Here is a 13,513-nt window from a genome sequence, read left to right on the forward strand (position 1 = left end):
ATGATCCTTTTACTGTGCTGTTGGATTCTGTTTGCCAGTATTCTGTTGAGGATTTTTGCATCTATGTTCATCAGTGATATTGGCCTGTAGTTTTCTTTTTTTTGTGGCATCTTTGTCTGGTTGTGGTATCAGGGTGATGGTGGCCTCATAGAATGAGTTTGGGAGTGTTCCTCCCTCTGCTATAGTTTGGAAGAGTTTGAGAAGGGTAGGTGTTAGCTCTTCCCTAAATGTTTGGTAGAATTCACCTGTGAAGCCATCTGGTCCCGGGCTTTTGTTTGTTGGAAAATTTTTAATCACAGTTTCAGTTTCAGTGCTTGTGATTGGTCTGTTCATATTTCTTCCTGGTTCAGTCTTGGCAGGTTGTGCATTTCTAAGAATTTGTCCATTTCTTCCAGGTTGTCCATTTTATTGGCATATAGTTGCTTGCAGTAATCTCTCATGACCTTTGTATTTCTGCAGTGTCAGTTGTTACTTCTCCTTTTTCATTTCTAATTCTATTGATTTGAGTCTTCGCCCTTTTTTTCTTGATGAGTCTGACTAATGGTTTATCAATTTTGTCTGTCTTCTCAAGGAACCAGCCTTTAGTTTTATTGATTCTTGCTATAGTTTCCTTCACTTCTTTTTCATTTATTTCTGATCTGTTCTTTATGGTTTCTTTCCTTCTGCTAACTTTGGGGTTTTTTTTTTGTTGTTCTTCTTCTTTCTCTAATTGCTTTAGGTGTAAGGTTAGCTTGTTTATTTGAGCTGTTTCTTGTTTCTTAAGGTAGGATTGTATTGCTATAAACTTCCCTCTTAGAACTGCTTTTGCTGTATCCCATAGGTTTTGGGTCTTTGTGTTTTCATTTTTTTCTAGGTATTTTTTTATTTCTTCAGTGAGCTCTTGGTTATTAAGTAGTGTATTGTTTAGCCTCCATGTGTTTGTATTTTTTACAGATTTTTTCTTGTAATTGATATCTAGTCTCATAGTGTTGTGGTCGGAAAAGATACTTGATACGATTTCAATTTTCTTAAATTTACCAAGGCTTGATTTGTGACCCAAGATATGCTCTATCCTGGAGAATGTTCCATGAGCACTTGAAAAGAAAGTGTAATCTGTAGTTTTGGGATGGAATGTCCTATAAATATCAATTAAGTCCATCTTGTTTAATGTATCATTTAAACCTTGTGTTTCCTTATTTATTTTCATTTTGGATGATCTTTCCATTGGTGAAAGTGGGGTGTTAAAGTCCCTACTGTTATTGTTTTACTGTCGATTTCTGCTTTTATGGCTGTTAGCATTTGCCTTATGTATTGAGGTGCGCCTATGTTGGGTGCATAAATATTTACAATTTTTATATCTTCTTCTTGGATTGATCCCTTGATCATTATGTAGTGTCCTTCTTTGTCTATTGTAATAGTCTTTATTTTAAAGTCTATTTTGTCTGATATGAGAATTGCTACTCCAGATTTATTTTGATTTCCATTTGCATGCAATATCTTTTTCCATCCCCTCATTTTCAGTCTGTATGTGTCCCTAGGTCTGATGCGGGTCTCTTGTAGACAGCATATATATGGGTCTTGTTTTTGTATCCATTCAGCCAGTCTATGTCTTTTGGTTTGAGCATTTAATCCATTTCCATTTAAGGTAGTTATTGATATGTATGTTCCTATTACCATTTTCCTAATTGTTTTGGGTTTGTTATTGTAGGTCTTTTCCTTCTCTTGTGTTTCCTATCTAGAGAAGTTCCTTTAGCATTTGGTGTACAGCTGGTTTGGTGATGCTGAATTCTCTTAACTTTTGCTCGTCTGTAAAGGTTTTAATTTCTCCATTGAATCTGAATGAGATCCTTCCTGGGTAGAGTAATCTTGGTTGTAGGTTTTTCCCTTTCATCACTTTAAATATGTCCTGCCACTCCTTTCTGCCTAACAGAGTTTCTGCTGAAAGGTCAGCTGTTAACTGTATGGGGATTCCATTGTATGTTAATTGTTGCTTTTCCCTTGTTGCTTTTAATATTTTTTCTTTGTATTTAATTTTTGATAGTTTATTTAATATGTGTCTTGGTGTGTTTCCCCTTGGATTTATCCTGTATGGGACTCTCTGTGTTTCCTGGACTTGATTGACTATTTCCTTACCCATATTAGGGAAGTTTTCAACTATAATCTCTTCAAATATTTTCTCAGTCCCTTTTTCTTTCTCTTCTTCTCTTGGGACCCCTATAATTCACATGTTGGTCCATTTAATGTTGTCCCAGAGGTCTCTGTGATTGTCCTCTATTTTTTTCATTCTTTTTTCTTTATTCTGCTCTATGGTAGTTATTTCCACTATTTCATCTTCCAGGTCACTAATCCGTTCTTCTGCCTCAGTTACTCTGCTATTGATTCCTTATAGAGAATTTTAAATTTCATTTATTGTGTTGTTCATCATTGTTTGTTTGCTCTTTAGTTCTTCTAGGTCCTTGTTAAACGTTTCTTGTATTTTCTCCATTCTATTATTCTCTCTTCTGTTAACCTGTGTCTCCTTCTCTATTTCCTTTCCTCTAGTTTTCTTCTGCTCCTTTAGCAAAGTAGTAGTAGTGATAGCAATAGCTGACATTTTATTGAGTGCTTACTCTGCCTTCACATGTATTAGCCCAATTAAATCTTGGAACAACTCTATCACGTGGTTTAGTCCCATTTTATAGACATGAATACTGAGGCTTGGAAGTTTACTTGCCCAGCACACAGAGAAGAAACATGACAGAGCTGAGATTGGAACCCAGCCTGGCTGGCTCCATAGTTCTTAGCCAGGTAGCTGCCCACCTGCAGGGTGTTAGGTTGCTGGGCGGGTGGGAGGACAGAAGAAAGAGAGAAGCTGAAATCCTGGAGGGACTGAAAATGGGTTGTTTCAGTTTCCTTCTTCCTCTTTTGTTTCCTGCATTATTAAACTTTTTGATTAGCTTCACCTGGTGTCACATTTATCTGCAGCTGTTAAACATTAGGACTTCAGAGGGGAGATTTATTTAAAGCATAGTTATTAAAATGTCAATTTTGATTTAAGGGTTTCTTCTGCTTTGTATTACTCCTGTGTCTCATCTCTCTTTAGTCTATAGTTATTTCTAATAAAGAACACTCAGAGCCTACCAGCCAAAACACTTTAAGTGATTCTTGCCAAGTCTCATTTTAAGCATTTTATCTCTTGGCCAAATTGTCAGTCAGCTATATCCCTGTCCTTTTACCAGTTATAAACTTGACAATTGCATCCATTCAGGTCCATTATGAAGTCATTTCTGTATTTTGAGACTCTGTCTTCTTTACAGTATCCCATATTCTCTTGACTGGAAGCAGTCCCTGATTATTATTATTGTTATTTTTTGCAACTGTTTTCAGTTGAATGTCTACAAGTAAGGATGTAGATGTTGACCTTTGAAGTGAGAATGGATGATGGATGTTTTGGAGGAGTTGAGGAAAAGCTCTGTTTCTGCTTTTGTAAGGCTCATAGATCCTTGGAAGAAGATTGGAAACCAGTATATGAGGGTTGTATCTCTATGGCTGCTGAGGAGCAGGGCTTTGTGGCAAGTGAGGAATAGGTAGAGTGGGCAAATTCTCTATCTTAGTTTGAGTTCCCCAAAGCAGAGACTGAAGCAAGGAACTGAGTGAAGGTAGTTTATTTGGGAGGTGATCCTAGGAGGTAGGAATGGGAGAGCAGGGAGAGCAAGTGAGGAGACATTAATATGAGGGGGTGTGTTTAAGGTTACCCATGTAGGCTGGACCTCTGAGAACTATATGGAATGTCTTCTAGAATTTTCCTCCTGAAAGACAGGAGGCTGGAGCATTTATATAGCTAGTTTATGCAGCTAGTTGGTTGAGGGTTATGCCAGTGTAATGGTTCCCCCAGCCTGCACTCCCTCTGTGCCTGTCTACAGGCCAACAGGGCTCCTTTGGTTCCGGGGACATAGCACAATGTGAGGGTGAGCTCCTGAGAACTGTCCATCACAGCCATGGCTGAAATCAGAGAGGAGCCACAGGCAAGTAACACAGTCACCAGAGGCTTCCACTACACAGCAACAAATGAGGTTTAAGGCTCTAATTTCAACATATATCTTGAACTTGACCATTTCTCTGCACCTCTACCATCATCACCCTGGTCCTGGTTACCTTCATCTCTCACCTGGAATTCTACAAATCCTCCCAATTGGCCTTCCTGCTTCCACGATTGTCCTCTTACTTTTTTTTTTTTTTGCTTCAAGCATCCCTTAAAGGACATCGTATCACTCTTCTGTGCCAAATCCTCCAATGGCTTCCTATCACCTGAAGAATATAATTCAAAATTCTCATCTGGCCGTGGTTCCTTTTCCAACTTCATTCCCGATGACTCTTCTGCTCCATCACTGTGCTCCAGCCACCCGGGCCTTCTTATCTTTAACAATGATTCTGTCTCCTTCCTTTCCTTCAGCCTAGTATGATCTTCCCTCCGATTTTCACCTGGCTCACTGGTCTCACTTTATTCAGCGCTACGTCCTCAGTGTGGACTTCCCTGCCAACTCGTCCTAAACTGAAATCCTGTACTCTCTAACTACCCTTATCCAGATTTCTTTTTCTTCACAGCACTTTCTACCACCCGACACTAGCTTGTATATTTATTGCTTTGTTTATTGGTTGTCTTTCCCACTAGAATAAAATTCCACAAAGACAGCAGTTCACCGCCCTGTTTCCAGCAACAAGAATAGTCCCTGGTATATTCTAGGCTCTCAATAAATATTTGTTTAATGAATGAATGACTCCAGAATCATGATGCCTCCTCTTTTGAATTCTCCCTCAACATGATCCCATTACTGTGATCACCCAAGTGACCCAGGAGGGCATCACTTCTCTGTTTCATTAATCATTTACATCAATGCAATGAGGATATAGTGAGAACCCCTATGGGAACTGGCAGCCCGAGGTGGGGAGGAAGTGGGTGGTACTTCCTGCAGGGGAAGGTGGGCAGGCAGCGAGGTGTGGGCATGGGGCCAAGCTGCAACCACTTACCAACCCATGGTTTGCTTGGGACCAGCCCGGCTGGGTGGGTTGTGTGAGATCCAGGGCTGGTACTGGCAAAGTCTATGCTTCTTGCCTCTTTTCTCTTTCCTCTCTCCCACCCCCTCAGGAAATGACAGGGAAGGAGAAGCTAGACCATCTGGGGCTGTGGGAAGCTCTGGCAGAGAGAGGGTACTTGACAGTGACAGTACTTGGGAGGCCTGACTTCACCTCCTCGTATCCAGGGACTGACTGAAACAACACAGACAAGGGCCATTTATGGAAGTAAGCATAGCACTGCAAGAATGTGCTTTTGGGAATTTTGACAGAAGTCTGCATTTTGAAGGATATATGGGATTTTTGTTAGAAGTCAAAGTCTCTCTCTGTGCCCCTTCTTTCCTCACCCATACACGCGATGCCATTCTGCCAATATCAGAGAAAAGTCACATTTCCTAGAGTAGTGCCCAAACATCCTAATTTCTCCACATTTTTCCTCTTTAAAACTTACCTATCCCCTTTAAAGCTCTGTTGATGTTTTAATGGGAAAAGGCCAGCATCCTATTCTCCTACTCAAGTAACAATGTAACAAGGGCATTCTAGAAATAATACTTCCAACTTCCTTTTCTAGGTCAAAGAAGTGATTCTAAATATGGACATCTAGGCTAGTGGGAGAAAAGAATGGGCCACTGGGAAGGGAATTTGGTGTTTGCAAGACCTCTTGGTGTTGGCAGTTGTGTTCTTTGAAGACAGGCTCTGGGACCTGACTCCCAAGATCCAGATCCTAGTTTTACCCTTTGGTTAGTTGTGGGACATTGGGAATTTGTTCATTTCCTCATGCCCCAATTTCATCTTCTGCAAAATGAGGAATATAATAGCTGGACCTTCCTCACAGAGTTGCTGTGAGGGTTAATAACTGGACATTTTTCATAGGGTTGACATGCATGAGTTAATGTGTGTGCAAGTGCTTAGAAAAGTGCTAGTGCACACTAAGCTTCAGAAGTGATGACAATGATCCTTCCATGCAACTCACAAAGGGAACTTACAAAAAGCCAATGATGCTTACCACTGGCTTTGCCTTTGTAAAAATCGCTTATCTGGTTTCCCTGTCTGTAAAACTGCCTTCAAGCTGGTTTGGGTATGGGATTTCAAAATCCATCCCTTTCCTAAAACAGCTTGTGACTTTTTGTTGACTAGAGAATGAAATCCCATGATATGGCACTCAAGGCTCTTTCCAATGGGTCCTAGGCTATGCAGTACGATTCTTATGGCTACAAGCGACAGAAAACAATGAAAACTGGCTGAACAAATGGGGAATGTGTTGTCTCCTGTATCTGAAAAGTTGAGGGGCAGATTGTTTTAGACACAACAAGATCCAAGCATATAAAAGACTTGCCCTTTCTCTGTGGTAGGCACTCTGCTCAAAGAGACCCTTGGAAATGCCAGGCTTTCATCATTCTTACAGCTACAAACCTCATGGAAAGGAATGACTCTTTCTTAAAATTCCAACAAAATTGCTGGGATTAAGTTTGGGACATTAGATAACTTCAGTCATGTACCCAACTCTGAAGTATTAACTATATCCAGGGAGATGGAAGGTAGTGATTGGTCACAGGACCTGCCCTGACCCCAAGAGTTGGGTCAGCTCCACTCTGCAGATACTGAGAATAGATGGGTTTCCCCAAAGGAAACAGAGTTACCACCATGAAGAGAATAGAGAATGGATATTGACTAGGCAAATGTAACAGATGTCGACTACAGTCTACCTTCCTGCATTTCCTGTCATTCTTTAAATACATGCTGCAATTTTCCATTTCCTGCCATAGTACAGTGATGTTTTCTTTGCTAAAGTGCCTGTCTCACACCTCCACCTATCAAAAGTTCAAAGTACCTTTTAAACTGTGCTTCCTTTATGTAGCCTACTCCTTAACAACCAAAATTTATTACCTTTATATAGCCCTTATCATGATCCAATTTGTATTACATTGTGTACATGTCTTTCTTTTGTTACTGGATTGTAAACTCCTTAGGGGAGAAAATCAGGCCTCATACCATACTGCACACATGCATATTATGTGGACATCAGGGAGTATCCTTCACCAGGTAAAAAGCTTTGTGTCAACTGTAAAGTACCATAATAAATGTTATCATCATTATTTTCTTGTATTGTGTTTTCTCCATTGCAGTTTTCTCATATTTGGTTGATTTTCTAGACTATCTGATTGTAATCAGAAGTGATTTTCAGCAATCTCCAAATTCTCCATATTCACTCTTTTTCTAAATCCAAGATTAACATTATTCAGGGGCAGAAATGTGCCTTCTTTCAAGATGCTTCAGGCATCTGGGCCAAGCAAACAGAGTTAGGATTTTATTTTGTGTCTGAATTTAGATTAAATTCTTTGGCATTGCTTTGGTTTTATTTCCTAGCAGCCTTTTACATTTAATACTCTTGTATCTTGTAAGTCTTGTATCTTATGAACCTTAATCAAATGCAAAGCTTCAAGTTTTTAGAGCCTTCCTAGGGCCAGTGGGTGCATCTTTACTTGCCCCTGGAAGGTCTGGTCCAGTGCTACCAAGGCCTGCGAGCTGATCCAACCCTGATGGTTCTGGCTTCCCCCAAGGCCTGCAGCCCATTCACCAACCTCACAAATGAATGTTGAGTGGCGCTGGGCACAGGAAGGCTGATCCCTGGCAAAACCTGAAGTGGGCTACCACGCTTCCTCTGTCCGCCTTTCCTCCCATTTTTTGCACTCCCTTCCTTTCCTAAGAGATGCCCACAGTCTACCACCCTCCTGCTACTCAGGGGCACATTTTGGGAATGCCATCTAGATCTCCATTTTCTCCTATGTGCTTCCTGCTTCACTCATAACAATTCCTCTAGGTGATCCTTTCTTTGGAGCCAATAATCTTTTATTATATTAGTTATAGTTATTGGTCATAACCAGCAAGTTATGTTTGTTCACGACTTGATATGTCAGTCCTTCCACATCACACACTGAATTCACACATTTAGTGTGACTGGCTAGCAACAACCCTCAACTCAAAGATAAAAAAAAAATGAGATGAATCTCAGGCAACAAAGCAGCTGTGAAAAAGCCCTGGAGATGGACTAGAGTTGGAGGAGGACAGGGTGGGGTGTGCTTTTAGCAGCCCTTTATGTTAAATGAGCATCCTGATAAGAGCGAGCAAGGAAGAGTGAGAGACCAGAGCAGAATATGCCCATCAACATTAATACCGGAAATTCACTGAAAACATGGGTTATTCAGTCCTCCTAATATGTTAATGATACTGCCCCCATTTATATCTTGAGGTGAGAACCTGGGGTCCATTGACAAAATCCAGTGAGGTGGACAAAATTTTTGGCCGGTTTGACTTTCTAGCATCTTTTTTTTTTTTTTTTTTTCTGGTAGTATTACAAACTGCCATTTAAACCACGTGCTTGTCGTGTGCTTTGCATCCATTAATTCATTTAATCCATGTCTTATCTGTCCAAGAAAGCTGGTGACAGAAATGATCCCATTTTGCAGATGGGGATCTGCAGAGAGATGGGATTTTGCAGAGAAGTTGGCTTACATTTCCCAGTTCCCTAATTAGCACACTGTAGACTTAATATTCAAATCAAGGCTATCTGATTCCAAAGTCCCTGTTGTTAACTATTGTACTCCTAACCAATCATGTCAAAACAGGCAACTTAAGAAGCTTCTAAGTTCTCATACACAGATCTGCCCATCACTGACTTATTTATCTACAATATGCAATAACTGTTGCTGAGAATACCAAGATACATAGCAAGTGCCCTGGGAACGGTAAGGATGGATCAGTGATCTATGCCTGGGGGTTAGTGCATTGAGTTGGGCGTAGAAGGATAAATAGGAGTCTGACAGGAACAGAGCAGTAGGGAGGATGCTTTAGAGAGAATTATACTGTTTCCCTTTTAGATTCTGAGAACAGGCACAGCATAAGAAGGGGAGTACAGGATATGCCAAATGGCCCCAACCTTGTGGTCCCCCTATTGGATGTCCCTGGAAGAGGATTGTGAGCTCAATGGAGGGGGGAGTGGAGGGAGGGATGAGTAGGTCCAGGGTGACATGACCCAGCAAGGAACAGCATGGAGCCTGGAGATCTGCAGAGGAAGAATAAGAAGTAGTGAAGAAGATTTGGCTTTCGTAACTAGAGCTTGGGAAACAGAAGGTGGGGAAGTGATTATGAGGAAGGTAATTCAGGTCAGAACACATGGAGGAGGGTTAAATTGAAACAAAGAGCCTGAGGTAGAGGCTTAAGGGTGACTGTCCTGGTTAATTTGTCTTAATGAGAAAAAGTTCACTGGTTTGTACAAAGTGATATTAGTCAGTGGTACCTAACATAACAAAAGCAAAAAATTCAGATATTTAACCATAAGAGAAATGTTAGGTAAAATTTGGTGCATTAATTCAACAGAATCCTATACAGCTAATTAGAACAACTGTAGGAACACAGACGCTGCTTACATTAAAAAGAGCACCATATAAAATTGTATTCACACTCCAGGTGTGCTAGGAACTAGAAGTTAATGTACAAAAATGAAGGTGGCCCTGTTTGTTGGTATCATTATTTTTCCTTTTCACAATTTAAAAGAGAAAAAATGATCTCAGAGTGATTTTTTGAGGTTCTTTCATTACACCGAGAGTAATAGCAAGCAACATTTGTTGACTACAGTCTACGTTCCAGACACGGTTCTGTCTCTGGATTAGCTCCTTTAATCCTCAAAGCTGCCGTGTCAGGTGAGTATGGTTATTTGGTGAAGGTCGCTGAAGTCTCTTGCCCCAGATCTCACAGTTAGATCCAGGGCATAAACCCAGGCAGCTGAACTTCAGAATTCATGCTCTTTACCACCGTGCTATGGCTGCTTCTCCTTAAGGACAAGGTCATTTTGGCATGACAGCCTTGCTAGGTTCGAGGTGGCCTCATGTCATTCTGAATCTGTCTCTAGAGCAAATGATATTGTAAAAGTAGCCCATTAAGAAAGCACGTGCCTTTGGGGCAAGCAAGCACAGCACAGGCTGGCACATAAGAAGGGCTGGATCCTCTGTTCAGTTTAACCATGGAACAGCCCAGCTAACTGGGGAGATTTCATCAAGTCCCTGCCTCCAAGCAATTATTTAATCTCCCTGCATACTGCTGCAGCTCCTTTTACACACAAACCCCATGTATCTAGTAACTCTTAACAGAATAGATTTTTCTCCATTAGCTGGGGATGGATTTAGAACCAAACAGAGCACTCACTTTAAAGAGTCCCTGGGCAAGCTCTGTTAACATCATTCCCCAAATGGTCCAGGCAGTGTCAAGCCAACTTCTGGCTGTGTGCTGCAATGAAGTAGGTTACTAGGTACTTTAAGATGTGGTAACTTGTGACAAGCACAGACTCTTATCTTCCTGAAGACTGGGGCTTTTCTTTTCAATGTTTGATGGTTTGCTTTGCATAGAAAATACAAATGATAACATCATTGAATTTATCTACATTTTCATTATGGTTTGTACCTTTCGTGTCTTGTTTAAGAAATCTTTCCCAACATTCAAGCTGTAGAGATATTCTCTTGTATTTTCTTCTAAAATTTTAAAGCTTTGCTTTTTACATTTAGATCTTTAATAAACTTGGAAGTGATTTTTGTGTATGATGTGAAGTAAGGATCCTTTTTTCCCCCATTGGATAATCTATTATCATAGCACCTTTTGTTTAATAGTCTAACATTTTCCCCAGAGACTCTTCAATGCCACCTCTGTTATGATATTTTATTATCATGTGTGTCTCTTTTGGATTATAATATTACATCATACCTATTTCTATACCAATATTATACTGAATTAGTTACTACAGTTTCATAATAAGCTGATTTCTGGTATGGTAGGTTAATTGACTTGAGAGGTATAATTAATGACTTCCTTGTATCCATGCCCTTAGCAATGTAACTTTGCAGCTCATTGCATCAACAAGTTGAATGTATTTCTCCACCCTTTGATCAAGATTGGGCTTGCCTCTCACTTTGGCTAATCAAATGTTGTGGAAGTGACACTGTGCCAGTTCCAAACTTAGGCATCAGGAGACCCTGTCTGCTTCTACTCCCTCTTTTGGAATTCTGCCCTCACTGTGAGAATAAGCTCAGGCTAGTGTGCTGAAGGATAAGACAGCACACGATACAGGATAGAGTCAATCCAAGTTGAGACCATCCTAGACCAGCCAGTGCCCAGCCAACTCACCAGGTGCACTTACAAGCGAGCTTAGCCAAAATAGCCACATTTGGCCCAGATCACCAGAACTGCACAGCCAACCCATAAACTTTTAAGCCAAAATAAATGCTTATTGTATTAAGCCACTGAGGTTTTGTACTTGTGGGTTCTACACCATAACTGTGCTAAAAGATAACCGACATATGCAGTGAGTCTCATATCTTGTTCTGTTATTTAAAACCATCTTAGTTGATCATAGCCTTATGTGCTTCCCCATATAGAGTTTAAAACTGGTTTGTCAGATTCTGTGACCTGGTTTAACCCTTTTATACATAATTCAAGTTCTAGGACAGCATCCTTTGCAGCACAGAGTCTTTTCTAAGATTTCACCTTAGAATCTCCAAAGGTGAATCTAACTGGACCATTTGTTGCTCCATTTCTGGTAAGTTGTTAATTTATTTGTATTTGCTTTCTCATATTATAATGTCATTATCATAAGATGGTGGTTCTGTTGCCAGGGCAACCAAATGTGATACATGAGCTTTTAGCTTTAACTAAAACCTTAACTCTCTTTGGCTACATTCCATATGTTTTCTTGGCTGCCTTCATTCCTGAGGTTGAAAGAATGGAAGATATGCTACAATTCTACCAGTGTCTTATGTTTTGTATCTGTTTCCACCTCTACACTCGTTAGCATGTAAGTCTTTCTCTAAATTTACTAACTTAACCAATTTTGTTTTACTATTTGTCCTTGATAGCTCCTCTTCTTCAATATAATTCTGTGCAGTATTTATTCAACATATAATTAATGGTCACCTATCATGTCCCTGGCACTGGGGTTACAAAATAAATGAGACAGTTATGGCCCTTCCAGAGTTTCCCAGGTTAGGGAGACAGGGATGCAATAGATTAACACAAACTACTTTACCAGTATGGGAAGTACCATGAAAAAATGGTACAGGCTGATGGGTGGGGGCCTAATCAAGTTTGCATCAGTGAAGATTTCTGTGAGGAATAAACTTTAAGCTTAGTCTGAGAAATAGTTTGGAGTTAGCCGGAATTGGGGGAGACCACATCAGGCAGGGGTACAGTGTGTGATGAAGTCTTGAGGTCTCAGGGAGGATGACGAGTTGGAAAGGAAGCCAGTGTGGCCTCCTGTAGATGTAGAAGATTAGTGTGTGAGGGTGAGAGGAGCTTGGGACACACCTGGAGAAGTGGGAAGGGACAAAAAAAATCACAGTGGGCCTCACAGGGTATCTGCACCACCTGTTCAGGAACTGAGTTATAAAGCTCTCAAATGGTGAAGTCATCCAAGAGAAGCTCATTTCTCCACATAGCCCATAGCCATGTATAAAACAAGGAGTTTTAGAGATGCTCAGTGTGTTCGCTGGTCCTCAGGGTCTGTGTCCCAGGCCATCTCAGATCCAGGTCATGCCACATCCCTGCTGAGATGGGCAAGAGACTCTCCTCCCCCATCACGGCTTCCTCTGGTGATGTACTCACTCCAGGGAAATCAGAAATCAAGCCCAAAGGCCTGATTCTGTAGCACCACTCACTCCAGGGCATCATCCTTCATAGAAGGTCTCTCTTGATCATCCTCCCTGGGACTTTAGTCACTGTAATGGTCCTGGGCCCCATGCATGTACAGCAGATCCCTGGTGTAAGAGCCTGTGGGTGGTGTTAAGAGTGGTTTCTTCTTTACATGGAGATGATTTAATCTAGGATCAGGTCTGGGGAAAACTTCATTTTACTATTCTCAGCTTTTTAATTTGTTTCTTGTCAGTTCTTAGTATCTTCACCCTCATTTTTTCTATCAGGTCCGCCCAATTTTCTTTCATTCTAGGTCTTCCAACAATACACAGATGCTCAGGAAATAGAGTATGTTGAAGAAGGCATCTAAATATTGGCCATAGGGTGTAGGCTCATCAGGAGTTTTTAGATCCCAGTTTTTAGAGCTGGGGTCCATTACAAAGGTCCATGTCTCCCCTATTCCCATGACATGCAGACTGCTGTGAGTAGGTGTGTTTAGTGGACATTTGTGGTTTTAGCTGGACCATTCTCCTCTCTTGGTAAACTCAGGACCTTGCTTTTTCTTTAGGACCTTAATTCACTCCAAATAGTGTTCTATCTTAATGGTACCATCAGTCAATAAGCTTCACTTCCTTTAGCTGTGGAGGGACCAGGGGTCTAATCTAGGCCAAACAGAATTCCTCTCGGGGAATCGTGATTAAAGCGAGGGAGGAAATGACTTATCTGATTCATTCCACTGGCAGCACACACGAAATCGTGCCCACTAGGAGTTCCTGCTGCCTAGATCCCAAAGCAGCTTTATTTCCTC

The sequence above is a fragment of the Leucopleurus acutus genome (genome assembly GCF_964270905.1).
Source record: "Leucopleurus acutus genome assembly, chromosome: 11".
In the NCBI taxonomy this organism is placed as follows: Eukaryota; Metazoa; Chordata; class Mammalia; order Artiodactyla; family Delphinidae; genus Leucopleurus; species Leucopleurus acutus.